This window comes from Desmodus rotundus, chromosome 9 (assembly GCF_022682495.2).
Source record: "Desmodus rotundus isolate HL8 chromosome 9, HLdesRot8A.1, whole genome shotgun sequence".
Classification (NCBI taxonomy): Eukaryota; Metazoa; Chordata; class Mammalia; order Chiroptera; family Phyllostomidae; genus Desmodus; species Desmodus rotundus.
This window is the reverse complement of record NC_071395.1, coordinates 49,482,104-49,508,553: the sequence shown is the minus strand read 5'-3', so window position 1 is coordinate 49,508,553 and position 26,450 is coordinate 49,482,104. Positions and strand designations below refer to the sequence as shown.

General features: G+C 45.9%; 1 protein-coding gene across 7 annotated transcripts in view; it reads right to left on the bottom strand.

Annotated features, from left to right (window-relative positions):
* GATAD2A (GATA zinc finger domain containing 2A) overlaps positions 1-21,782 on the bottom strand; it is a 105,703-nt gene extending 83,921 nt beyond the window's left edge. For 4 of the 7 annotated variants that reach the window (XM_024560720.3, XM_024560722.4, XM_045195690.3 and 1 more), the window contains exon 1: positions 7,071-7,416. The gene's annotated coding sequence lies outside the window, so the exon portion shown is untranslated. Of the gene's footprint in view, positions 1-7,070; positions 7,417-21,467 lie in introns of those variants that run through there. The other 3 variants (XM_024560721.3, XM_024560723.3, XM_053910517.1) reach the window with 2 other exon arrangements.
* Positions 21,783-26,450: the final 4,668 nt, after the last annotated feature.

Here is a 26,450-nt window from a genome sequence, read left to right as displayed (position 1 = left end):
AAAACAAAACAAAATCTGCCCTGAAATTCCAAAAGCAGCCTTGAGGTCTTCCTCCCTGTGTCCTGTCCTATCCTCTCACCACAATGACCTTGGCTCAGAAAGGAAACCTGCCAATGGACCTACATAAATAAAGGGAGGAGGAACCTAAAACAAAACTATCCAAACCATGAAGAAATAAAGATGACAGATCTGACTAGGGTAGCTCTAGGAAGGAATGGAGAGCTATCTATGTTCCCCTCCCTTCTACAAGTCAGCAGGGGAAAGGTCGCTCCTCTTGAGCCTCAGTTTCCAGTGTGTAATATCCAGGGCTTCCCCCACTCATCTTGAATGAAATCTGTGTGCCATGTGATGGGCACACAGCAAAACTGCACACAGAAGCAGGCTAGTCCCAGGTGAATTCTAAAGTTGTTTGCTGCCCAAGGACCAAAAATAGTTATGTTTCTAATGCCCTGCCCAACACATACAAATTAACAATATGGCTGCAATTACATCTCATTCCAGACTCAGTACGTTAATGTCTTTACCCAAGAAAACTTCAAAAGCAGACCAAGCAACTCCTACCACTGACACCTGACGCTCCCAACCTCCTCCCCAGGCTTCAGCATTAAGAACGTTGCTTGGAACCTGACCACTGTTGGCTCAGTTGCTTGGGAGTCATCCCTCAGAGCATATGCCTGGGTTGTGGGTTCAGTCCCCAGCCCGGGTGGGTATGTTTCTCTCTTTCTCCCTCCCTGTCTCACTAAAAATAAATATATGAAATCATGAAAAAAAAAGAACTGTCACTTGAGTTGGAAAAAGACAACAGTTAATTAAACAAAAGTATTAAGGAAAATACTAATCAAACTCTCAAAATCTCCCAGGATTCCAGAGGGCATAGGAGAATCCCATAGAATCCTCTGAAAGAGCCAGTGCTATTAAGGGGGTGGGCATTAACCCTTTAAATGCACAAGAAAAAAAAAAAAACCATGAGGCCACAAAACATGAAGTTCAGTTGTCCCATCAATGATATATAAGTCCCAAGAACATCACAGATCTGGGGTAACTCAACCAATACCTTCAACTCAAGAATTCAGTTTGCCATGTCCTACATCTCCCAAACCACTGAGCAATTGGGGAAAATGTTTCCTCTGTGGATGTATATGAAGGTTGTGGCAGCAAAGTTCTCAAAACTGACTGGCAGAGTTAGTCTGCCCAAAACACACAAGAAAACCAAACAATCTGTTCTCACTGCCACAAAAATTCAGCAACTGGAAACTCAAGTTACCTGGCCTGAAACCTGCTCACCTCTGAGGTCATGGTGAGCAGCTGCCTCCAAGGTAAGAATGTGTTGCGTTTAACAGCCATTAACTCAAGGGCTAATTGCATAGAACAATTGGAACTGAAGGAAATGTTAGGCTGGATTATATGCAAATCTAAGACCACAAGTTTTTTACATTACTTCTGGATAATCTGACAGACCTTTTTAGGTGAGGTCTCCTTACAGTGAGCTCCAATAACTCCAGATTGTTAGGCTGTGGTAGGAATTTGTTATGAAGAAAATCTAGCTCCTCAAATCTGTTTCACTGTGCATACCTGAGCTGTGATACCGCAGGGGGATCATCAAGTAGTTGTTACCTGGGAGGAGAAAAATTTGTCTCAGAGGTGAATGGAGGAGCAGGGCCTGGGATACCTCTGACTACTTATCCTCACAGCCATCCTATGAGATGAAAGATACAGTCCCCGCCTGAAGTCAGGGGACCAGGTGACCAGCCCAAGGCGGAATAGTAGTAAACTGTAGGCAACGACAAATCTGTTCATTCTCCAACCCAGCCAGAGAGCTGGAAGCCTGGAAGCAGGATGGGATTCAGGTCAGGCTCTCACATTTGCCACTACATGTACCATCAGGCAACCTGCTTGCCATTCCCGACCAGAATTCACTCAGGGATAAAGCCAGGAATATATGGGCTTCTCTTGGTTCTCAAAGCCAGGACCCCATGACAGATATGCCTGGCAAACATCTTCCCCTCTTACAAATGGAGGGGCTACCCCCAAAAGTCAGAATGGGGTTCGGCAAGCCCAGGGCCCTGAATGGGGCTGCCTCCTTTCCCCTAGTGAAGCCCCACAAACCCGGCCATTCTACTCTATCTCTACAGAAATGCTGAGGCTAGCAGGAAAAACATGCAAAGTCTGAAATCAGAAAGGCCTGAGAGAAATCCCAGCTGTAAAATAACTAACAGCAAGGTGACCCTGACAATGTCACCCTCTTTAGGGGACTTCACCTTCTTCCAGCTAGACAGTGAGGACCAGCTATGGCTCCAAGGGGCACAGCAGTAGGGTGACAGTCTGCACTACCAGCAGGAAGGTGCTCCACACAAGAAAAGCAGAGCAATCATTAATGCTTTTGTTCTCTGCCTCATCTGTTCTAGTCATAATGGTAAAACTCATTGAACTCCAATTTATTGAGCAGGTACACACATTAGGTGCTGTACTAAGCCACTTGCATTCATCAGCTCCCTAACTCACAACTCAACCATTCAAGGTAGACAGTGCTACCATTTTTAGAAATGGGAAACAGAAAGCAAGGTTCAGCAAGGTCACATCACTAGGAAGTGGCTGAGTGAAGCTCACACCCAACCTCTCTGAGGCAAAGCCAGGACACTGTTGCAGGGACCTGCTGCCTGGGAACAGGCCCACAGCCTCACCTGGCAAACAGCAGGCAGCACTGTACACAAGCAGCCTCCCTGGTACTACGAGCTGGTTGTCTACTATAAGCAGTATTTTAGTTTATTTATTTATTTACTTACTTATTTGCAGCAGTAATTTTTTAAAGCATACTCAAAGGCATCACTTTATTTAGGCTCAATTAAGTTTGATGGTTCAAACCGTAAGATCTGACCAGCAAGGCAGAACAGGTGGTATGGTGTCTGAAAACAGAGCTGCAGAAGCCCAGCTGAGGGATCCCTCAACCTCAAACAAGTGGAGACTTTCCAATCCCATGCCGCCTCCCCTTCCCAGCCCCCAGCTGCAGTTGTATCAATTTGCCTCAAAGTCCTACAGCCTCAAACCTTCCCCACTAAACACCTGCCTGGGTGTCCCCTTTGAAGTATTGGCCACCCTCTGCCAGTACCTCCTAACTCAGATACTGGCCTTCCTGTATGGATATAAAGTCTTTAGTCTTTTCATATAAAGAGCCCAAGAACTGGGGTATCAGGAGAACAGGAAAGCAAGGTCCATGACAAACTCAAATGTGAAACACAGGCACCTTTGTGAAGGTGGGGAAAAAGTGGGTGCAGGTCACTGGGAAGCTGCAAGGACTCTTTTACCACACTTTGGAGAATTCCCAGTCACTTCCTAAGGCTATCTGCAGGTACTCTATTAAATTCCTTTGTCTTCTAAAAGACTTAACCTACATTTTCATCAGACAAAAAGAGGTCACGAATAGTCTAGAAAGCATGGAGAGGAGCAAGAAGCCCATGGCCTAACATTCCTCTTGACTAAAAAGTCCTGGGTCGCGTTTGCCAGAATCCACATGTGTGCAGGGTCTATCCCCAGCTGGTAGTTGTTTCTAAGAACACTAGTCTCACTACTTTCACCACACTGCCACCACTTCAGGTCCCCGGTCTTTTTAATCTCTACCTTCTTAACAAGCTGCCTTCCTCATTCAAGTCAGAGATGGGAACTTTGCAGTTAGCACACAAAATAAGTTTCACTATGCCTCAAAGAATAGCAATCAAAGAAGACCACATGGTGTAACTCACCTCCTAAACAGTTCAGATAACTCAGGAGCATCCACTCTAACAATCAACCACACTTAGCAGGCTGCACAATTCTGTAAGCCCCAAACTATAACACTGCCAATTTGTTCTGATTCTGCTGCACTTCCCAACCCAACAACTGTTACAAGGAAATCCCAGGGATGCTCTATCACCCAGGAAAACTGCTCGTACTGCTCAGGAAGACCTTGCCTGTCTTATAATCTTCCTAGTTTTCTACAATGAGCATAAATTAACTGAATTATCAGGGAAAAAAAATCTAGGAAAAATAGCCTTGGCTGTTTCAATTGATGGCAGAGAAATACCCCGAGTTGAAGCAGGTATTTCTCCAGGAAAATACTTGAGTTGCCCACTCTTTCAGAATTAGCACATCTGACAGTCCTTAACTGAATTCAATGGTAAAGGTATTTTTTTTTTGTCTCTGTTGGGAATTAATATATTCGAGACTCTGCATGTCATTCTTAATGCCAATATTTCATAATTACCTCACTACCTTCCCACTCATTTCCTTCAGGAGTATCCTGCAGTTGTCTGCTATCTAAAGTCCAATGAGATCTTGTCTGCGAGACTCACTTTGTACCACCTCAGCCCCGAAGTCCCTTATCCTCTTCCAAGGGATCTCACTGCTTTCAGGTAAATCCCAGAGCCCCTCTGCCCCAGGGCTCCCCATCTCATCTCCCTCAAGTGTCTGTCTCTGTCTCTCTGCTCCAACCTGCTGGTTCAGTCCCTCTGCCAGAACTGCTTTCCCTTTTTCTCTTTACCTACTTAGCTCCTACTTGTCCTCTGATCCCAGCTGAAGGAAAAACGCTTTGAGTCTTGCTAACCAAGTCATGGTGTCCTCTCCTTGGCCCCTGTAAATTTCCCCACGTTCACAAGATTAATTATGATTTCTCTCCCACTAATCTCACCATGAACTCCAATGAGCAGGGATTCTTAGTACAGTGCTGGAGCACAGTACACATTCTAATATTTACTGAACAAATCAATCCAGAAATCACTACTTGCAATGCCAGAATTTCACAAAATGATGCAAAGCAAATGAGAAGAGCTACTGAATAGCTGAGAATTGGAGCCTTTAAAATGTGTTTGATTACTCAAAAAAGTTCCTTATTTTTAAAAATCATAAAGTACAGAGGTACTAAAAAAGTTTACATAAAATACTACTAACCTTAATCAAGAGATTTTGTTGTTGACATTTTGGTACAAATCCTTACAGAATTTTTTCAACCAAGAGTAGCATTATTTCTTTCCTCACTATCAAAATATAAGATTGTAGAATCTGCCAAATGATACTGCATTAATAGAGATGACTTGACATTTTAAAAAATGATGTCATCTGAGTGGAAATAACAATGCATCCAAATCAGTAATACAGAAGCCATCCATTCTCTACACCACAACCAAAATGAGACGGTCCTCTGTAAAAATCAGCATCAGAATCTTAGGGGAGGAATAAGGGATGAAAGATGAAGGGTGGAGGAGTAAGTGATAGGAGAGTCTAGCAAATCACTCTCAAAATTCTTGTTCTAAACTGCTTCCTTTAGGAAAGGGCCAACTCTCCTGAGGAAATCAGTGAAGAGAAGATGACTCCAGTTTGGCTCCTTAAAGGCCAGTTGTAACTGAAGACAAAGCATGGCTAAAACAGTGTCACCAAATCATCTCACACCTCCAAGAAGAGGTGCACTGGAGCCTGGACAAGTAAATGACCTTGTGGTTAGGAGCTCCCAGGAAATGTTCATACACTGGGTTTGCAAACAAAACATTCCTGGGTTCTGGTGCCCCACACAGCAAGTTCAAGCCAGCTCTGCCTTTCAGCCACTCAGGTGAGCCTCAGTTTCCTCACCAGCGAAGTGAAGACTATCCTTCCCCCCCTCCCCATGAGATTGTTTCACGTACTGAAGATGTCTGTGCACTGAACTTGGCATACAGTAGGTACTCAAATCTGGGGACTAGTGTAATTCATTAGCCCTCCTCTAAAGCTTGCTCTCAGGTCTAACAAGCTACTAGTTTTACCTTAAGGACCATAATAATACTGATCAGGTGCCAGCAAACATTACTTCACATAATCTAACTTAAAAGAAAACTTATAACCACTACCAGAAGAAAAGTAAGACTGAAGTGAATGCACAGAAGTCTGTCTGTCCATCAGGTTCTCTGTGCTGCCACAGCCAGAAGGTGTCACTGTAGGAAACAGACACACAGAACTAGAGACTAAACAAGCACTGTGAACTCGTAGAAAACTTGAAGAAGTAAAGGGTGAGGAAGACAGAAAATTAAAGGCTCAAGTGACTCACCCGGACTTTGATCTAAAGAATCCAAAGCTCTTAAGATAAGGATGAACTACACACCTAAAGACTTTGGATCAGACATACATAATCAAGAAGTCCCTGCAAAATTTCCAGGGCACAGCAGAAACGTGCACCCAAGGGTTGTCATTCAGTTACTTAAGGAAGGTTCCCCATTCATTTCTGGGTGCCTGTGCGCGCGCACACCAAGTGTCAGTCACCCTCTAAGCTGGAGCCCTGCCCATTAAGTCCTTCCTTGTTGGAGTGATCAATTCCGATTCTTGGCAATAATCCCTTTAAAAGGCCAGCTACTGCTGTATAGTCAAGTGATGCCGACCCCTTCCAGGTGCGAAAAAAGACCTCAATGCAGACACCGCCTAAATGGGGGAGGAGGCAGATTTAAAGAGTAGGGCCCTGTAAAGGGCTGGAGCGGAGAGGGGGGAAGGATCCTGTAGCTCCCGGGGGTCAAGCAGGAAGGGCGCGAGCAGGGGGAGGGACGGCCCTGCAGGCGTGGGCGCGCGGGGGGACTCTTATTCTGACACGGGATCCGCCGCCGCCGTCGCCGCCGCCACGGGGTCCAGAGCCACGGCCCGTCTCAGCTTGCCCTGGACCCCCGCGGCCCGCCCGGACCCCCCGCCCCTCGAGCCCACGTGCCTCTCTCCTGCCGCCCCCACCAACCCCACGAGTCGCGGCCGCTGGAAAGCGGCGCCTCACGGCCCGGCCTCTCCCCGGCCCCGGAGGAAGCGCAAGGGGTATAGGGGCGACACCGCGACTTGCCCGGACCCCCGCCCGGACCCCCACGTGCCTGAGCAGCGACTGAGCGCGGAACTTTCCAGGGCAGTGCAAGAAAGACGCTCTCGGAATTACAAGGAGTAGAACTCGCTCACCCTCACTTTTTCACGCTCAGGAGGGGGGTCCCTCACAACCTCCAGACCCTGTCCAGTTCACACCTCCCCCGCCACTTTAGTCTCTACCAGGGGGCCCCCGGCCGTCGGCTTCCGCCCCCGCCCGCCAAGTTTGGTCCGGAACTTACCGGGCCGCCACCCGCCGGCCGGGCCCTAGGGCAGCGCACGGGTTCGCGGGGCCGTGGGACCGGGGTCGCCCGCGGGGCCGGGCGGCCGAGGGACCGGGGGCGCCGGGCCACGCGCTCTCGTTCCGCCTGTGGGGCCGCCCGTGCCCGCGGCGCTCGCTCCGCCGGTCCACCCGCCCGCCCGCGCCGCCGGCCAGATAATGCGCCCCTCGGCCGCACACATGGAGCCCGGCGCCGGCGTCACCGCCCGGGACATGCGCACCAGGTCAGCGCGCCCGGCCCGCGGCCCCCAAAACACCGGGGAGCTCTTAAAGGCGAAGCCGCCCGCCCGCGCCCGGCTGGGCGGGGCTAAGCACTGAGGCGGGGCCTGAGGTTGAAAGGCGTGGTTAGGCGGGGCCCTACCGGCCCCGCCCCGGAAGCACCGACCTCCCGACCGCGCTCCTAGCTACGCCCAGGTTTGCGCGTCGGTTTCCCACGTGGCCCCGGGCGGGCTCTCAGCGTAGGACCCAGGGGTCGCGGCCAGCTCACCCACCGCAGAGCCAACCGGCCGGCCGCACCCAGGGCTGACTCACGACGCGCTCACTGCTGACCTCACTCCAGCTGCGCTGAGCGACCTGGACCAACTCAGCTCCTTCTGAAAACCGAGATCTTAATGAGATCTTAATGTCTCCGTCGTCACACACAAGTTCCCCTCCAGGATATCCACTAATCCATCACTTCTCCAGTTCAGTGAAGAGAGTTTACAAAGCTCCAGACCCACCCAATTCCAGACACTCAGGGATGACTGCGCTCCCTCTCCAGTTACTTCCCAATGTACTCCAGTGCCTCTGGGAGAAGGTAATCACCCTCCCCCACCCCCGGCCACGCAACTTCAAAAGCAAACCTGCACCCTTCACTCTCCAGTGACATGAAGGAAACACGAAACACAGTCTAACCTGAGAGGGCATGGCCTTTGGGGATGTTAAACTATATAAAGCATAACATAATTTCAATAGGGAAAAAAAATTACAAGAAGTCTCTCAATATCAAGATCAGGTTCTGAAGAATCGCCAAAAAACTCTTTTCATGTTCTTTTTCCACGTTAAAACAATTTATGATGTGACACAGACTCCTGAATAGTGGCTTTCAGTTTTTTATAATACATCCTAATACATATTCATACAATTGAAACAAGTTTCACGGAGCATACCTTTACCACTTACAATGTACTCTGATATTTTCTATTTCATTTTTTAAAAGAGAAATCAATATAATTCTCACCCATGATTGCTCTTGACCCCAAACTTGAGAAACATTTAATGCAGAACAAGTTTTACAAATAAAATTGTTTTTCCGCTATGTGCTCCCGGCCACCAAGTTTATAAAAAGACCATCTTAATTCTGTATTCAGTTCTACTTGGCAACATTTTGTCATTGATTCCACCACCCCAGCCCCAAAATCTTCCAACTGCTTAATGCAACATCTGACACAACCTCCCCTGGGTCAAGAGAAGCATTCTTCAAACTAAAAAATGATACAAAATAAAAAGTGTTGACCCCAAACATTCCTTGACCCAGTTTTGCCAGCAATTTGCTTTGCTACAAAGCAATTCAAATGTTCAAATTCAAAAAACAAACAAAAACAGTGTTATTCTTAAACAGGTGACTTGGTATAGAAATGCAGTAAGTGCCCTGATTGCATTTGCAAGAATAGGTTAAAGCAAATATCCAGAGTTTTCACTCGTAACTCAGCTGCTGTTTATTTTGAGAACTGCTTTACTCTATGACAATTAATCAAATGATGTATATTAAAGCAATACAAACAAAATATTACCTCACTGCTCCTTACCCTGGTCTCGATTAACACCAACTTAATTAACTTCAAACAGAGCAAAGTGTGGTCAGGTGGGAGACCCAAGACTTGAGATAGACGTATGGATTCTACAGTCTGAGCTGGCAAGCTCTGTATGAGTCACTAAGGCAACAACCACCCTGTTTTAAAGAGGGAGGCATCAGCTGCAACATATTAATGACACACCCCTGTGGACTGAGGTGTGCACTGGTGACAGGTGGGCTGCTCCAGAGGGCACTGCCAACTTCTCCAGCTGGGAAAGCAGGAGTGGGGGTAAAGTGAAACTGTTACAAGGTTTATTTTTGTGATAGGAAGAGAGAGCAGGTGTGTAAATGGAAGAATCGACGTAAATCCAGACCTGTTTGGGGTCCCTGATACTCAAGGCGGTGAATGCTGAGGCTGCTTGGACTAAAGGCTGCCTCAGTGCCTACTACTGGACTAAACAGCAAATAGTTCAGCTGGGTAATTATGAAACATGATGCAATCACCTGCAGATGCCATTCTAAGGCAGAAGACAACTACAGCTAGAACCATATTTTTCTCTAAGTTTTCCCTCTGTCCTAAGAACAAGGCATTCAATTAATACTTACAGATACCAGGTAATATAATACTTCAAAAACACTTGTTAATTAAAATTGCCTTCCAAATTCACTTTAAATTTCATATCCTTCATAGACCAGATCCTTGCTAGTAACAGCTAAGCCTCCTTCCACCCTAACCACTACAAAAATATTTTAATTATCATTTTAATGTACTATTAGATAAACTTCTAAACACCATCTGAACCTGTTCCTGCACAAAACAGGGACTAAAGAAAAGAAATTTAGGCCAAAATCCAAGTTCGTGTCCTCTTTTATAGCAGAAATTGGTCAGAGGCTTTACATAGGGTAAAACGGACAGAAAAGGAGTAGCATCGCCTACTGAATGTTTAAGGTACTGTTTTTTTTTGTTTTTAATCAGGAAATCTCTTTACAGTTACTGGTGGACAAAATTTAAGATGCCTTTTGTGATAAACACTGATACACACGAACTAAGAGACCAATCTTTCCAAGGGTTTAGCATGATGAGAAACCTGCATGCACCAACTCCAGAAATTCACAGGCTGGTGACACAGAAAGACACAGAACAACTTCAATGGAGAAAAGGCATTCATAGGAAAAGACTGAGGAAAGGATTGCTCCCCTGCCTGGGTAAGGGTCTGGAAAAATCTTTGTGGATGTGACATTTGATCCAGTTTTAACAGACGAGCATCCGAGGCATCCAGAACAGCAGAGGCAAAGGCCAGAGCTGGCTACACCTGGAGTGTGGGGGCTTTGGGGCAGAAAAGGCTGAAAAAGAGGTAAGATTCATTATACTGTAACTTTCTAGATACCATCATTCTCTCCTAAAACATGGAATGAACTACTACTTACTTAAAATTGACAAGCTAAGCAGACCTACTTACTTTCTGAGAAGCTCTCTAAAAAATAAACAGTGTGGGTCCTGGCCAGGTAGCTCACTTGGTTAGAGGATCTTTCCTATATGCCAACATTGTGATTCAATCCCCGTTCAGGGCACATACAAGAGTCAGCCAATGAATTCATAGGTAGGTGGAACAATGAACTGATGCCTCTCTCTGCTTCTTTCTCTCTCTCTCTCTCTCAATAAAATCAATAAATAAAAAATAAAATATCTAAAATCAATCAATATATGAAATAAACAGTGCATACATTCAAAAGTGTACCAAGTTTTTAAGTGCCCTTATGAACAAGAACACTAACCACTTTCCATACTTAGCATTTTTAGTACTCTAAAGTCTGAAACTGTTTTCATTGAGTTAAGGACAAGATAACCACAGTCTTTAAGGGAGGATTGTTTTGAAGTTTCTTATTTCACCCAAAATTCATGCTCACATGGTGAGATTACAGAGCACTTGGTTGGGAAAGAAAAGGAAAGAATTCATTTTCAAGTGAATTTGATTTCCATAGTACTTTGATATTTTGGGTACTTTTTCAAAAACCAGAAAATAGTTAAAAAGACTATTACAGTGATGCTCTATGAAGAATATGATACTCATGATACGTGACAGCTGCTACAACAAATGTCATTTTTTTTTTAAATAACCCTCACCAGAGGATATGTTTATTCATTTTAGAGACAGAGGAAGGGAGAGGAAGAGAGAAACATTGATGTAAGAGAGAAACATCAATTGGTTGCCTCCTGTATGAGCACCGACTGGGGATCAAACCTGCAACCTACGTATGTGCCCTGACTGGAATCAAACCCGCAACCTTTTGGTGTACAGACTGACACTCCAACCACTGAGCAACCTGGCCAGGTCAACATGTGTTCTTTCTAAAAAGATTTTACTTATTTATTTTTAGATAGGGGAAGGGAGGGAGAAAGAAAGGGAAAGAAATATCAATGCATGCCTCTCATACACCCCATACTGGGAACCTGGCCCACAACCCAGACATGGGCCCAAACTGGGAATTGAACTGGTGATCCTTTCGTTCACAGGCCAGCACTCAATCCACAGAGCCATACCAGCCAGGGCTTCATTTTCTAAGTCACAACATTTTTACACTAGATTAGGAGTTACGGGAGACAGATCAGCACCTATATGTTCTATGCCTATTGTGTATGCTGAAAAGTTGTCTGAAATACAGCTTTCTAGAGATGGGACACTTTGTTAACATGTGTTTGCTTTGTTCTAAGTGTCACTTCTTTTTTTTTTTTTTAAGGATTTTTATCCATTTCTAGAGAGAAAGGGAGGGAGAAAGAGAGGGAAAGAAACATCAATCGGTTGCCTCTCGCATGCCCACAACTGGGGACCTGGCCAAAACCCAGGCACGTACCCAGGCTGGGAATCAAACCGGTGACCTTTTGGTTCACAGGCCGGCACTCAACCCAGTGAGCCACACCACCCAGGGCTGTCATTTCTAACCACAATTCTTAACCACTTCATGTCTGTGCAATGTGGAGTTCAGGCTCTATCTGCAGTCAGTCTCTCTGTGGCCTTGATGTCCCACAATTACAGAGTTCTGAGCATAAATGTTTCCCTAAAGGGTTAAATATAAACAGCTCAGAAGTAAGATCATGAACTACAAATATATCTCCCATTCTGTCTGCATCTGCATGTGTCACCAGGTAGCAACTGATACCTCTTTTGTGTCTATATATGGCTTACAAAAAATGCCTACCTAAGTCTTTGAAAAGTTACTAAGTGAACAATATTTTCTATGAATTCAAGATTTAAAAGGGAAAAACAATCAGAAAACTGCCAGAAAAAGAAAAGGTTTTATGACAGTTTTAAATCTAGGGATCAAGATAGTCAAGCCTGCTTAGCAAAGAAACAATGTTAGTCACATCATTGGTCTGCTAATAAACATCCTTGATTTAGACATGAAGAAAAATATGTTTTAAAAACTTGGTATCCAGTTCACACCCCACTCCCCAGTTGTTAAATGGCAGATCTTCCAATTTGACATAGGGAAGAGGGAAAACATTCTTCCCAAAAGTTTTTCTAATAAGATGAGTACTCTCCTTCCTTCCCTGGTGCCCAGCATTTCACTAAAGAAAAAATACAGGTGACAGGTCTACCCAGCTTTCTCCTTCACAGCTTGATAACAAACATCAGACCCTCTTTGCATGCTGACCTAGTCAGGCCTACATTTTACCAACTCATAGTTTGGGAAGAATAAGATCTTTCTTTCAAATTCAGATCAAAAGTCAACCTTCAGTAAAGATACTTGGGGTTAAGTATAAAGCTTGAAGCTTTGTAAATATTAAACATAAAGCGTAAACCTTGAAAATGCCTTGCAAGTTAAAACTGTTGTCCTGGCCAATGTGGCTCAGTTGGTTGGGCATCGTCCTGCAAACAGAAAGGTTGCCAGTTCAATTCCCGGTCAAGGCACATACCTGGGTTGTAGGTTCCCCAGCTGGGATGCGTGCAAGAGGCAATGATTGGTATTTCTCTCTCACACCAATGTTTCTCTCCCGCTCTTTCTCTCTCCCTTCCCCTCTCTCCAAAATAAAAGAAAAAAAATTATAAACTGTTATGCTGTGTTAAGAATTTTAGACTACCTTAGCCCTGGCTGGAGTGGCTCAGTGGACTGAGTGCCAACCTGTGAACCAAGGAGTCACTGGTTCGATTCCCAGTCAGGGCATATGTCTGGGTTGTAGGCTGGGTCCCCAGTGGGGGGAGCACAAAAAGCAACCACACATTGATGTTTCTCTCCCTATCTCCCTTCCTTCCCTTCTCTCTAAAAATAAATGAATAAAATCTTTGAAAAAAAAAAGAATTTTAGACTACCTTAAATGATGACAATTCTCAAAGGAAAAATATTCAGAAACAGCCCCCAAATCTGCTCTCTTGAAGTGCCTTAAGAGGTTAAACTCCACATAGACTGCGTACCATTACAAAGGAGTCTAAATGGTCTGATTTCACCAGCCAACCTTGGTTTCTAATTGAAAGCTTGTTGAGAGCTCAATTTAAGTATGATTTTAATTTGAGTTTAATCTTGAATCTTATATGACACATTTTATAAGACTTCCTCCCTTTGAAGGTAACATTGAGCTTCACTTATTATAGGTACCCAGTTCAAACTCTGTCTTTTAGATAAGCATAACCTCTTCAGGTCAAGGGAACTCACCAGGCTATTTTTCACTGCCAGGTCCTTGCCCATGCCCATGCTGTTCCTTTCCCCAAAATGTGTAGGCACTTACTAACAAGTAGTTCTCTCCATCACTCCTTCCTTTACTGACCTTCCAAATCTCCCCCTCCTTCCCTCAATCCAACTGCATGCAACACTTTGCTACACTTGCCCATTAATGTACCTGTCTTTTCCTAGTAACCTATAAGCTCCTATGTCCAGCCAGGTGTCCGACCCTAAGTCAGTCAAAGGTGAGGTTTTTGCTAGCACCTATAGCAGTCCCATAGAGTATAGGTTTGATCCTTTTTCCTAGTTACCCTGTTGTGCTTCAGGAGGCACTGCAAGTCCTTAAAACAAGTATACCCTGTGTGAGGCTATGTTAAACTGAGGAAACTCACTGAGAAAATCAGCCAACGCAGGAACCTCTAGATCATGGCCCTTGGTGATGGCACAGCAGCCTGTGGCCTCAATGTGGACTGGTTTGCTCTTGGGCAGTATTAACTGCTATAGATAGCTGACCAAATTTGGGTGCCGACCTCGAGAGGAATAGTCAGTCTTGATACGATTCTATCACAACTCCCTCACAAGGTACCTACAATAATCTGGTTGCTTGCTTTGTGCTTACCATCCCTACTCCACAAATGAGACTGAGGCCCAAAGAGCTTAGGCCACTTGCAATTAGGCCACTTTCCTGAGGTCAGAAAGCCAACAAGTGGTGAAATCTGGATACAGACTGAAGGCTTTCTGGCTCTAAAGCTTCCACTGCACACAGGGCCTCCCATAGTACTTTTTTTTACAAAGCAATGAAGACAAATAATAGTAAACCATTCTTCCAGAGCACACTCTTGCAGAAGGACCTTTCTGCTCTCTGCTTCCTTAAGTTCTATACACATCTCCAGAGAATCCCTCTAGAGCCAAGCTCGTACAGGGAGCACTGATAATGCAACAGGAAATCATCCTAGTGGCCACCCTGCCAGAGTTCTGACTTTGTGAGTACATTAACTGAGCCCCGGAACTGCTAAGTGCTCCCAACTCTGACAAATCAGCTTACCAAAGAAAAAGTGATGTTTTCTATGCCCAAATCGAGGCCCAAGAACTCATCCTGGAGTGCTGAGGAACAGGAAGTGAGGAGGGAGTAAGCATCCACTTCCCAAGGACAGCAGAGCCCAGAGGTGGGAGCCTGGTCACATGCACAGTTGCATTACTTATTCACGCCCACTTCCGGCTTGGGCCTGTCTCTTCACCTCCAGAGTCAGTACTTGAGTGGAAGGAAAAAAGACAGATTAACCAGAAACCTCCTCTCTCCTGGAGCCTGTGCCCCAAATGAGTATCCACCCCTCTCTGGCACCCTCACCAATAAATACACTTATGTAAGGACAGCACCTGTCATATAACTGACCTATGTGAACTAACATCAAAGCTGTCCACAACATAGAAAAGTCAAAACAGTGCTTCCTCAAACCCCGTGTAAGAGGGAACCCTAGGACAGAGCAAACTTCATTCACCACAAACCTACCAATACACAACAAAGCAATAGATTCGAAGTCTCACTTTTCCTATGCCATAAATAATAGCCAAGCACCCCCCTTGCCTGAATTTTTTTTTTAAGATTTCAAACAAGGCAGGAAGGGCTTTTAGAGCTGTTTATCTCTGCATAATATGCACTGCCGTTAAGAAATGCCACAGGATTCCAAAAACGCACTGCCACCAACTTTAAGAAAAGCAAAGCTGAAAATGCTCCTGGCCATGACCATCCCAGACTCTCTCTCTAGTTACTCCAAAATTACAGCCATAGCCCTGACTGGTGTGGCTCAGTGGGTTGGGCACCATCTCCCAAACCAAAAACCTGCCAGTTTGATTTCCAGGCAGGGTTGGGTTGGGGGCATGCAAGAAGCAGCTAATTGATGTTTCTCACTCACATCAATGTTTCTTTCCCTGTTTCTCCTTCCCTTCTCCTCTCTAAAAATAAATAAATAAAATCTTTAAAAAAAAAAAAACTACAGCCACAGTCAACCTGAATCAAGTAGTGCCAATAGCCAACAATCAACTGGGGAAATGCCGTAATTTCTACCTCTTCATAGAGGGAAGAAACAGAAGCAAGGAGCCCAGTGAGGAAATGTGAAGGGTAGTGAGGTGTCACTTCTAAACCTCCAAGAAACTCCACCCAAGTCTCCCCAAATCCAGGGATATTCCCAAAGAAGCCCTACAATATTCTTTCATTCATTCATTTGCTTGTCTGTGACAGGGATGTAAGCTCCTCGAGGGCCTAACGCATCTGTCTTCCTCATTGCTAGACCCCCAGGCACCCAGGGTTGTATGCCCAGCACATGGCAGGCACACAAACATTGATGAATTATTTGCTGGCATTAGGAAATTACATGAGCCAAAAGATTTAACACTTTCTATTTTTCAATCCAAATTAAGTTTCACAAAAATAAATAAATAAATAAATAATTTTAAAAACCTAACTTATGGCCACACAGGAAAACCTGTGGTAAATAAAGCCCTTACTTGAGAGCTCAAACATCCCTTATAGGCAGTTTGGAGGAATAAATTTGTATTAAACAAAGGAGGCTGGGCTACAGAGAGGATATAGCCAAACTTAATACCAGAAATTAAAAATAACACCATCCTGCCCTGACTGGTGTGGCTCAGTTGGTTGGGCATCATCCTGCAAATCGAAAGGTCACCAGTTCAATTCCCTGGTCAGGGCACATACCCTGGCTGTAGGTTCAGTCCCCAGATGGAGCACATACGAGAGTTAACCAATCAATATTTCTCTCCCTCTCTCTCTCCCTCCCTTTCCCTCTCTCTGAAAATAAATAAAATCTTCTTTAAAAAGTAAAATAAAAGTAACACCATCTAACTCTGGCCAGATAGCTCAGCTGCTTGGATCGTTGTCCCTATGTACCAAAGTTGGGAGTTTGATCCCCGGTCAGGGCACATAAAAGAATCAACCAATGAGAGGGGTGGGGAGAAAACGCAGACAACTGTAATTGAATAACAATAAATTTTTTTTTAAGTGTAGGAATGCTATAAAAATAAATAAAGAGAAAAAAAGAATCAACCAATGAATGCATAAATAAGTGGAACAACAAATTGATGTTTGTTTCTCTCTCTCTAAGTCAATAAATATTTTTTTTAAATAACACCATTCATTTGGATAGAACAGCTCAATACAGTAGTTATTTCCCAATACCAAAAGAGGTCAGCTTCTTTCTTATCATCAAGATCCCACAGGGATTTAATGCCCCCTGTGCTGTCTCCAACAGGAAGGAAACCCTGACTTCCCTAGCTATTTCAGTTACATAAATCAACAGTTTATTGTCCAGAGAAACCAGGCAGTGTTGGGACCCACATGCCTTTTAGGGCTGCCCACCAACGGATAACCATGTTACATTACATCTAATAAATGTACCTAGATCAATATCATTTCTAATTATCCAAGGGGTTTTATTGCTGTAAAGATCTTTCAATTCAAAAAAAAAATTTTTTTAACTTCCTGTTAGATAAAAGAGACTTGGCGGTGGCGCCACTATTCACCAGAATTAAGTCTGTGGTACACAAGAGACACAGCATAATTTCAAAAGGGATACTGATCCCTTTAAAGTTGTTCACCTAATTTTCTACATATTAAAAGTAATAAACTTTGCCCCTTTCTCATGTAATGGAATAACTATCCCTAAAAGAATTAAGCGAGCCTTGGCTGGTGTAGCTCAGTGGATTGAGCATGGGCTGCCAACCAAAGGGTCGCCAGTTTGATTCCCAGTCAGGGCACATGCCTGGGTTGCCAGCCAGGTCCCCAGCAGTGGGCATGCAAGAGGCAACCACCTCTTGATGTTTCAAGAGGTGTTTCTCTCCTTCTCTTTCTCCCCCTCTTCCCCTCTCTCTAAAAATAAATAAATAAAAATCTTTTTTAAAAAAATTAAAAGAAATTTAAGATTGGCAGATATTTCTTGGCCTCAATAGTAACAGTAAAGTCACTCCGTGTGTGTGTGTGTGTGTGTGTGTGTGTGTGTGTGTGTGTGTGTGGGTGAGAGAGAGAGAGACAGAGACAGAGACAGAGACAGAGACAGAGACAGAGACATGAAGGGAGGGAATGGGAATAATTCAAGTTGGGAAGAAAACTCTTTTCTTCAACCATAGGATCAGGCCAATGGGAGCCTTACTCAAATTTTCATCCATTATTTCCCCTAGGTTTTAGCTATCAGGGGTAAGTGCCATCTATGGAAAGGGCTGGGCCCAACGGCCATGATTTTAGGGCTTTCACTAACTGCTAAGAAAGAATCCTCTCAAAAAAGAAGCTGTCCTGCCCACCTGGCTCCCACCCCCACCCCCAGAGGCAGAGTTAGCATTTCCACAGCTCTCTCTATCCTGGGAGCTCAAGGTGAATTTTGATCTCCTCATGGGCACTAAGCCACACACTGGCCCTCTCAATGTACTATTATTGTGTCGCGTCAAATGCTTTCCCGGTCTTTTGTCCCCAAATCTGATCCATTACCCTAAAAGAACAGTTCTTATTTCAAGATTCTAATGTACAAGAGACTACTCACCAGGTAACTACTACCCATCACTCACTCAACCAGTCCCAAAATATGGATATGATCCTATAGGTTTATGATTCTCTTACTATTTTCTTCCCACAATTCTAAGTTCATTATAATCTTCTATCTTGCCTACAGTCTAATTACAGTAATACATCTCCCTACTTGCCTTTAACTCACAAATTACCCCATTTTACAGAGGGAGAAGGCAAGGCCAAGGCAAACACAAATGTCTCCTACACAGCAAATCCACCTCACATCTGCTACCTGAACACAAAATTCCTGAGACTCAGGAGGCCAGTGGGTTTTACAAGAAATATACCAAGTTTCTTTCTCTTTGGACATATTTAGCCTTGGCAGATTGTCAAGTACTTCCTGGCCTGAGAGTGTAGGACAGAACCCTAATCTCCTGAGCACAACAACCAACCTTTATTGCACACCAACCATGTGCTAGGCACTGTGCTGTCTGCCACCCACTCGTTATCTCAGATTCATTCATTTATACCATTCCTATGTCTAGGAAGCACTTCTCGTCTGTAAACGTCTTTACACACTTTCACAGAGATGTGACCCCTTGAATATTTAGTAACATGCCAATTTTAATGCCATAACTTGTCCAAGGCCACACAACTAGGGAGGAGAGACCCAGATCTCTATCAGTTCCTTCTGACTTCAAAGCATCCCCTTCCCTTTCTAACAGCCTACCTTGCTGGTCCTGTAGGTTTCATTTAAAATAATAAATATGTGCCAGCACTTCTCTGCTCCGCCTCAGGACACCCCAAGCCCTGAACTTCCCATCATCCTTCCTGTCCCCTTCAGGGCAGTGCCTACAGCTGACCAGGAAGAGGCAGTATAAGAGCAACCAGGTCTGCAGCAGTTTCTTGCCTGGACTTGACTACCCCAGGAGCAGAGGGCCCAGGAAACTCTCCAAGCACTTCTCTACAGAAGAAAATAGCTCGAGTTGAAACTTGTGTCCACATGGTCCACCGACAGATTTAGAACTCAAATTATAGCCTCAGCAGGAGTCTTCACAAAGGACTCAAATTAAGCAAGACCCAGATGGAAACGAACAGGAGAGAAACAGGCTTAAGTCAAACTGTAAAGTGACCTGCAGTTCTAGCAGAGTCAGAGGAAGAACTCACTGAAATACTAAACCAAACAGGAGTTCAGCCTATATTTCAAAACTCCACTTCAGGAACGTTCTCTCCATGTTTTTAGTCTGAAACTTGTGCATGGACACAAAGTGGTTACAAGTTACTCAGGTTTCAAACTGAGTTCATTCCTGTCCTTTGGACCATCTCTCAATGCCAGCATTCATCTACTTGGGCTCCAGAGAGCTCTGTGTTTGGCAAAGCAGATAAAATTAGCTCCTGAAGTGAACTTGGAATCTAGGGTGGGCATTAAAAAAAGGTACCCATAAGATTTATAAAAGCCATGTAAAAACTTCTTTTGGCCAGGTTCAAGTCACCTATAAGTTACAGAAATGAAGTCAAAACCCCTGTCCCTTGCCTCCCTTCCTCCCTTCCACCCTTCCTGGATCTAAGGTGACCCATTTCCTGCTTCTTGCCTTGCCTTTCAAACCAAAGTGACCCACAAACTGAGGAGCCTCTAGTAACCAAGGGTAAATCAGAGGGCCTAGGGAGAAAAAATGCAACAGAAAGATATGAAGGAGCACTTTTCTTTTCCCCCCCTTTTTTTCGGGGGGGGGGGGGTGAGTTACACTGTGCAGAGGGAGGACTAAGGCATGGGACAGGAAGTGGATCAGTCCCACAGCTTGACAGTGTGATAATGGGCGAACAATGTTCCAGCCCTGTCTCTCCTGCCTCTATCCTGGCCTGACAACACAGTAGGAGCCCCAAGGCTCAAAAACAGAGTGACCAAGGTGGTCATCTGACAACAGCTCCTGCTCCCCCAAATCTAGCAAGTCTTAAAGGACAAAAGAAAACAGTATTTTGTTTTGGTTTGGGGGAATTGGTTCCCCGCCCCCCATCTCCCAATATCCCTTCTAGCCACAAAACCTCTCAGGTCCCTGGAAGCTGAGGTAAAAGTTGAGAGAAGACCCCCTCATCTGGCAAGAAAGAAGACTGAAGGGAAGGCACATTTTTCCCTCCAGAATGAAGGGAAGTGGGTGCCACAAACAGAAACAAAGGAATCTTGAAGTTCCAAGGAGAAATGAGGGAAATTGTTCTCTCCGAGAAAATCAAGGGGGAAAGGTAAATCAAAAATAAAAATAAAATAATTTTAAAAATTTAAAAAGAGAATCAGGAGGAAAACCTCAGGAAAGGGGACATGTCCTCAGGCAAGAGGAAGAGAAAGGCCTCAAAATGCAAGGGGACCCTTCAGAGAAGTGGTGAAATCCACCATGTCTCCCATCAGCAGAGGGGTATTTTAGAAAAGTGCAGGCATACTTCAGAGATGTGAGGAGCCCGTAGGAGTGAGACATCTCATATGAGGGGGAGAACCTCTGGAGAAGCTACGGACTCCTCCAAACATTGCAGCATCCATAGATTAGTGGGGAACCCACATGAAATGAAAAATATTTTGGAAACATGAGCAATTTTTTCTCAGAAAACTAAGGGTCCAGTCAAATGTATGGGCACTTCAGAGTAATTGGGACCTCTCAGGTGAGTGGAGGCAATCATCAAAAAGCAGGGGATCCCAAAAAAGGTGGGGGACAGCTCAGAAAAGTAGAAAGCACCTCCAAAAAGGATTCTGACAGAAGCAGGAACACCTCTGATTAATTATTGAGAGATACTTGGTAGAAGGGGGAGGTCACCCAAACAAGTGGGGACAGAAAAGTAGGGAGTACATCGCAGAAAAGTAGGGAGAAAGGGAACCTATGAAAAGTGGCAAACACCTTAGAAAAGCAAAAACGAAAAGGGAACACATCAGAAAAGTGGGACAAACAGCTCAGAGAAGCTGGACTCTGCTCAGAGAGTGAGACAGGGGGATCCCTGGAGAAGAGGGGAGGTCTCAGAGAGGTGGAGGTCCCCCAGAGAAGGGAGGGGGAAGGTCCCCTAGAAGCAGGAGTGTCTCCTGAGAGAAGCGGAGGCTCCCTAAGGTGACAAGGGGTCCCAGAGAAGTAGAGGTGGCCCTCAGAGAGACGAGGACCCTCAGAAAAGTGAAGGGTCCATCAGAGAAGGGCGCTGCCAGAGAGGCGGGAGACCACAGTGGGGTCTCTCACTGAGGTGGGGTTCCTCAGAAAAAAGGGATCCCTCAGAGGAGCGGGGGTTCCCCTCAGAGGTGGGGGCCTCCCTCACAGAAGCAGGTCCCCGCAGACAAGGGGGTCCACGCACTGGAGGCGGTCACCTCGGAGAAACGGAAGCCCCAGAAAAGCCCGGGGCACCGGAAGCCGGGGACCCGCCACCAGCGGCTCTGGCCCCTCACTCACCGAAGTTGCTCAGCGCCTCCGCGGGCAGCTGCTGGGTCCCGGACGGCCTCGGACGGCAGGGTCGGGTCCGGTCCGCTCGGATCCCGCGGCGGCAGTTCCCTCAGGTGGCGCCCGCGGTGGCAGTGGCGACAGGACGACGGACTGCGGACCGACAGACAGTGCGGGCGGCGCGAGGCGCGCTCGGGCGACGGGGTGCGCGTGCGCGCGCCGGGGCGCTGACCTCGGGCGGGAGGAGCCGCCGCGCCGCACTCGGAGCCGCGGCTCGGTCTCGCCGCTCAGTCTCACACTGAAATTGCCCGCTTCCCAGCCCGGCTTCCCCGGTTGCTAGGCAGATTTCGCCTCACACACTTCCGGGTTGAGGCGCGTCCTGCCGAGTGGCGGCGCCCCAGGCCAATGAGGTCCGGGCGGGGCCTCTGGGAAGCACGCCCCCTCAGTGGGCGTGTCCATCATAATGACGGACAGCGCCCCGCGGCCAATAAGCGCTCCGGCCGGCTCGCCCTCGGGATTGCGCCGACGGCCTGGGCGGGTCCGAGGAGGTGGAACAGAGTGACTGACGGTTGGTCTGCCAATGGTAGAGTGGAGCGGGCCTCAGGGCCAGTCAGGACCTTGAGGGGGCGGGTCTTAAGCTTAGGGAAGGGAACACCGCGAAGGGCGGGGCCTGGGAGACGCGTCAATCCTTGGCCGGCAAGCTCGGACCCTGGAAGGCGGTTCGACTGGGCCGCCGAGCGGCGGACAACTGGCTGGGCAGGGGGTTCCCCGCAGTGCTCAGCAGGGGCGCCCCACCCACAATGCACCGGAGGCAGCCTGGGCCGGGAGGGCGTGGAGCGGGTACGCCGGGTGGTGGGCGGGGTCGCGTAAGGCGCGCTCTGTGGAGACTGAGCGAGCTGTGGCCCCTCCCTGTTCTCCAGGGAGTTCATTGCCTCTGTGCTCTTCTCAGACTAGTGCTGTGGGTCTGACCCTCTTCTGAGGAGAGTCTTCAGGATCCTTGCCTCTGGCTCCTGTTCTGAGGAGAATCTTCAGGACTCTTGCTTCCTGACCCTTCTGCTGAAGAGAATCTTGGAAGTTCCTGCCCTGCCCGCTTTTCTCAGGAGAATTGCTAGAATAAAGCTGATTTTGCAGATTCGGAACCCCAGCTCTCTTTTCTTAGAAAACTTGAGAGGGCTTTCCTGCTCCCTTTACTAAAAATAATTTGGAGAATTCAAAGCCCCAAATTCACTGCCTTTCCTGAGCAGTATTTGGGAAAACATACCCTGCCTCTTCTGAGCATTACCGGCGGCCACTGGCTCCTGCCTTGTCTGAAGAGCAGTTGGGGCTTTGTGCCCCTGGCTTTCCTATCTGAAGATAACGGGAAATCCCGACTCTGTGTGTCCCTCCCCCAACCAGAGGAGAAATTCTGAACCTCACACACCACTCCTCAACAGAGAGGAACTGCAGGAAATCCATGACCCTCACCTCGCTCCTTTTACTAAAGAAACGCCAGGAAGTTGTCCTCCCTGAGCTTTTCTCTAAGCAGTATCAGCGTGTTGCAGGAAAGGTTCCGTTTTTCTTACAAATTGTGACCATTCAACTCCTCTTCCCTAGAAAATTGTGGGGTGTTATGCTTCTATTTGGAAAAGCTAGTCATTGGGCCCTTTTCCCCTTTTTTGAGGGGAATTTTTCTGTGCCACTGCCTACTCTTTCCCAATGGTCAAATCTGTGGCTCTTTCTGATTTTGTTCTGTCTCTGTTTCCTTCTCTACTGGGTGGGGCCTTTCCAAGAAACATTTTTGCTTTCCACCCACCCCCAGACAAAACTAATCAGTCACTCAAACTCCGTTGTAGTAGGTACCATATCCTACCAGGTGTTAGAAGCCTTTGCCCCTGCCTTCCCCCAGTTAATCTGAACTCCTTGTCTGATTTTTCCCCCAAGAACCCAGCTTTGCCCTTAGTAGGGAACCAAATGTCCATTGATTTAGAGGAGTGAAGAAGGTAACAATGAAAAAGACCCACAATACTGTAAGGATTTAATATGCCAAACTTTTATCGCACTCCCCCCACCTTTGTGCGCAGAACTGTGCAAGATGCTGAGGTATCTGATTTATAAGAAGGAACTTGTGAGCCAAGATGAACACAATGAAGGAAAATAGGTCTGTTAGGCAAAGCAGAATGTTACATTAAATAGATACCAAAAAAATGTGGTAGGCATGTAGGGGAGGAAGTGATTAAATGAGATAATGGATGTGAAATTGCTTTGTAAACCACGAAGCAATGTACTAGGGTGGAAAGGATTATTGTTACTGTTACAAGTGGGCTGATATTCCTGTAAGAAAAGTAAATAAAATCTGTGAGTCTCAGGGATGTGAGGTTGGCAGGGAGCCTTATGGGGCCTGACTCCCTGAGTGATCTGAGCCTGGACCAAGAGTCCTTGGCTAGGGAATGAAGCCACTAGAAACATGAAGACAATGTGTTCCCAGAGCACCTCGTTTGCACCTCTGGTGTATACCACATTCTGCAAGTGTCTGAGACAGTCTGGGTGGACAATAAACACTTGGTCGTTGGTGGCTAGCAAAATGGGTCAAACCCACACCTGCCACTCTCTAGCTAGACCAGTTACTTTCCTCAACCATATCAGAAATGAGAACAGGGATATCTAAAGGTTGCAACGAAGATAGTGAGGTCAAAATGCCTTGCACCATGCCTGGTGCACAGAAGGCCTCAGGAGCTTTTCATTTCATTCCAGTCACCAACCAGAATGCTTTCTGAGAGCAGGAATCCAGCCTTATTCATTTAAGTAATCCCTCAGTGCTTTTATAGTTATTGAATTGAACTGGGATCAAAGAGCAGCTCATTGTCCAACCCCTTCATTTTATACATGAGAAATTGAGAGGCCCAGAGGGCAATGTGACTTGTTCATATCCCACTGCTACTTTATGGCTGTATACTAAGCTTGCATTGCCTTAATCTCACTTTTGGCCTATGTGCAGGAAAGGGGAGAAGGGGGACCTGTGTCCCTGATTCCTTGTGCAAAGCAGAACCTCGTTGAGAAACTAAAAATCCCTGCACCTTGTCTTTCTCTTAGGCAAGCTGTGGGAAGATTCTGGATACAGGTCTAATAGCATCTCCAAACTCAAGAGCCAAGAGCAAGTGGGGGCCCTAACCCAGATCAAGACCACCTAAATTGACTTTGTCAAAGGGAGCTTGCAAATAAATTGAGGTTATTTCAGAGCTATCCTGTGTAATTTCCAGACTGATCCCTGGAAATGTCAGTACCTATTATGACATCTTACCTTTTTATTTTAGGAATGCACAGAATTTCTCTGATTCTCTGGAAAAAGGCATTGCCTAGAGGCAGAGATGTTGGATTAAGGTATGTCCATGAAGTCTGGAATCCTGAGCATAAGCAAGAGTCCCATTTGCTGGAAAATTGTATGCTCAAAGAATCCAAGGCAAATGGGCATTTGTCAGAGGGAGGGAAATGCCCCACCAAAATGGCTTACATGAGCAAAGCTTCTGACATAAAAACACATGACCCATACCAAGGATGAGCTTTCCTTTCCACAGTGGTAGCAGCGATTGCATCTCTCTGCATCAAGGTGTGTCCCTTCATGGGCCTGAGAAATCATGTGGGCAAACTGGCTAAGTGACATTCACAACCAAATAGGGAAATGGGAGCGAACCAGGTGACTACACAGGCAGCAAAGAAGTCAGGGCCTCGATGGCAGAAAAATGAGGACCTGATGGTTGCCAGCCTGCAGAGACCTCCTGTTGGTGTTGTAGTCTTGGACAAGGAAGAATGCCCACTGCCAATAAAAAATGACAGCTGGTTAATACCAGTGGAAAGGATACTAAGCACAAAAGTTAAAGCCCTCCAGTTTCACTCAATGACAGTGGCAGTTCAAGTGCACACAGCAAAGTGCCCCCTCCATCATTGCTTCCTAAGATTCTTGGACTACATAATTCATTAGGGTTTGCCAAACACTTTGAGGTTCACATATGTGAATTGCTGATCTACTGAAACCTGCATCCTTTAGCAGGAAGTGGCCTTGGTTCTCCCAGGGAAAGAATGATTAAAAAGTCAGTGTTTCTATGTTGAGGCCTCCAGGCTCCCTGCATTTGCCTGCACCCATACTGGGCCAGGCTTGTCCTTCCCACTGCTGCTCAGGCTTTAACCCATCTGCTCACCAAAGCTCTGGTCCTCTTTATGAGAATTTTCTCCTGAATTGCTGCTGAAGCACAGATAAGACAGTTGGAAGAGAGATACTTTCTCCCAGACACATAGAAACTATACAATTCTGTTTGGTTAGCACAGATTTTCCCCTCCTCCTCCCCCATGGGCAGGCATGAGGCTGGCAGTGGGCGGGTGGTAGGGTGAGCACTGAGAGGGTGGTCTGGAATGAAAGAAAATACCTAGTGCCTTCATTTTATTTGTTATTTTGGGGTTTACTCATTCATTGCTATAGTTGGTATCTGAGGGTTCCATATCCTCAGATTCAACCAATGGCAGATCAAAAATATTTTCTTTTAAAGTTACATTGTTGCCCTGGCTGGCATGCCTAAGTGGATTGAGCTTCAACCTGAAAACCGAAAGGTCACTGGTTTGATTCTCAGTCAGGACTCATGCCTGGGTTGTGGGCCAGGTCCCCAGTTGGGGGCATGTGAGAGGCAATGGATCGATGTATCTCTAACACACTGATGTTTCTCTCCCTTTCTTTCTCCTTCCCTTCCCTTCTCTCTAAAAAGTAAATATGTAAATAATAAATAAATACATTGTTGCTGACATATACTATGTACTGAATTTGTACATAGATTTTTCTTGTCATTATTCCCTAAACAATACAGTCCAACAACTATTTACATAGCATTTACATTGTATTAGGTATTATAAGTAATCTAGAGATGATTCCAAGTATTCCGGAGGATGTGCATGATTTAAAGTATATGGGAGGATGTGCATAGACTGTATATGAACACTACTCCACCTCATTTAAGGGACTTGAGCATTCTT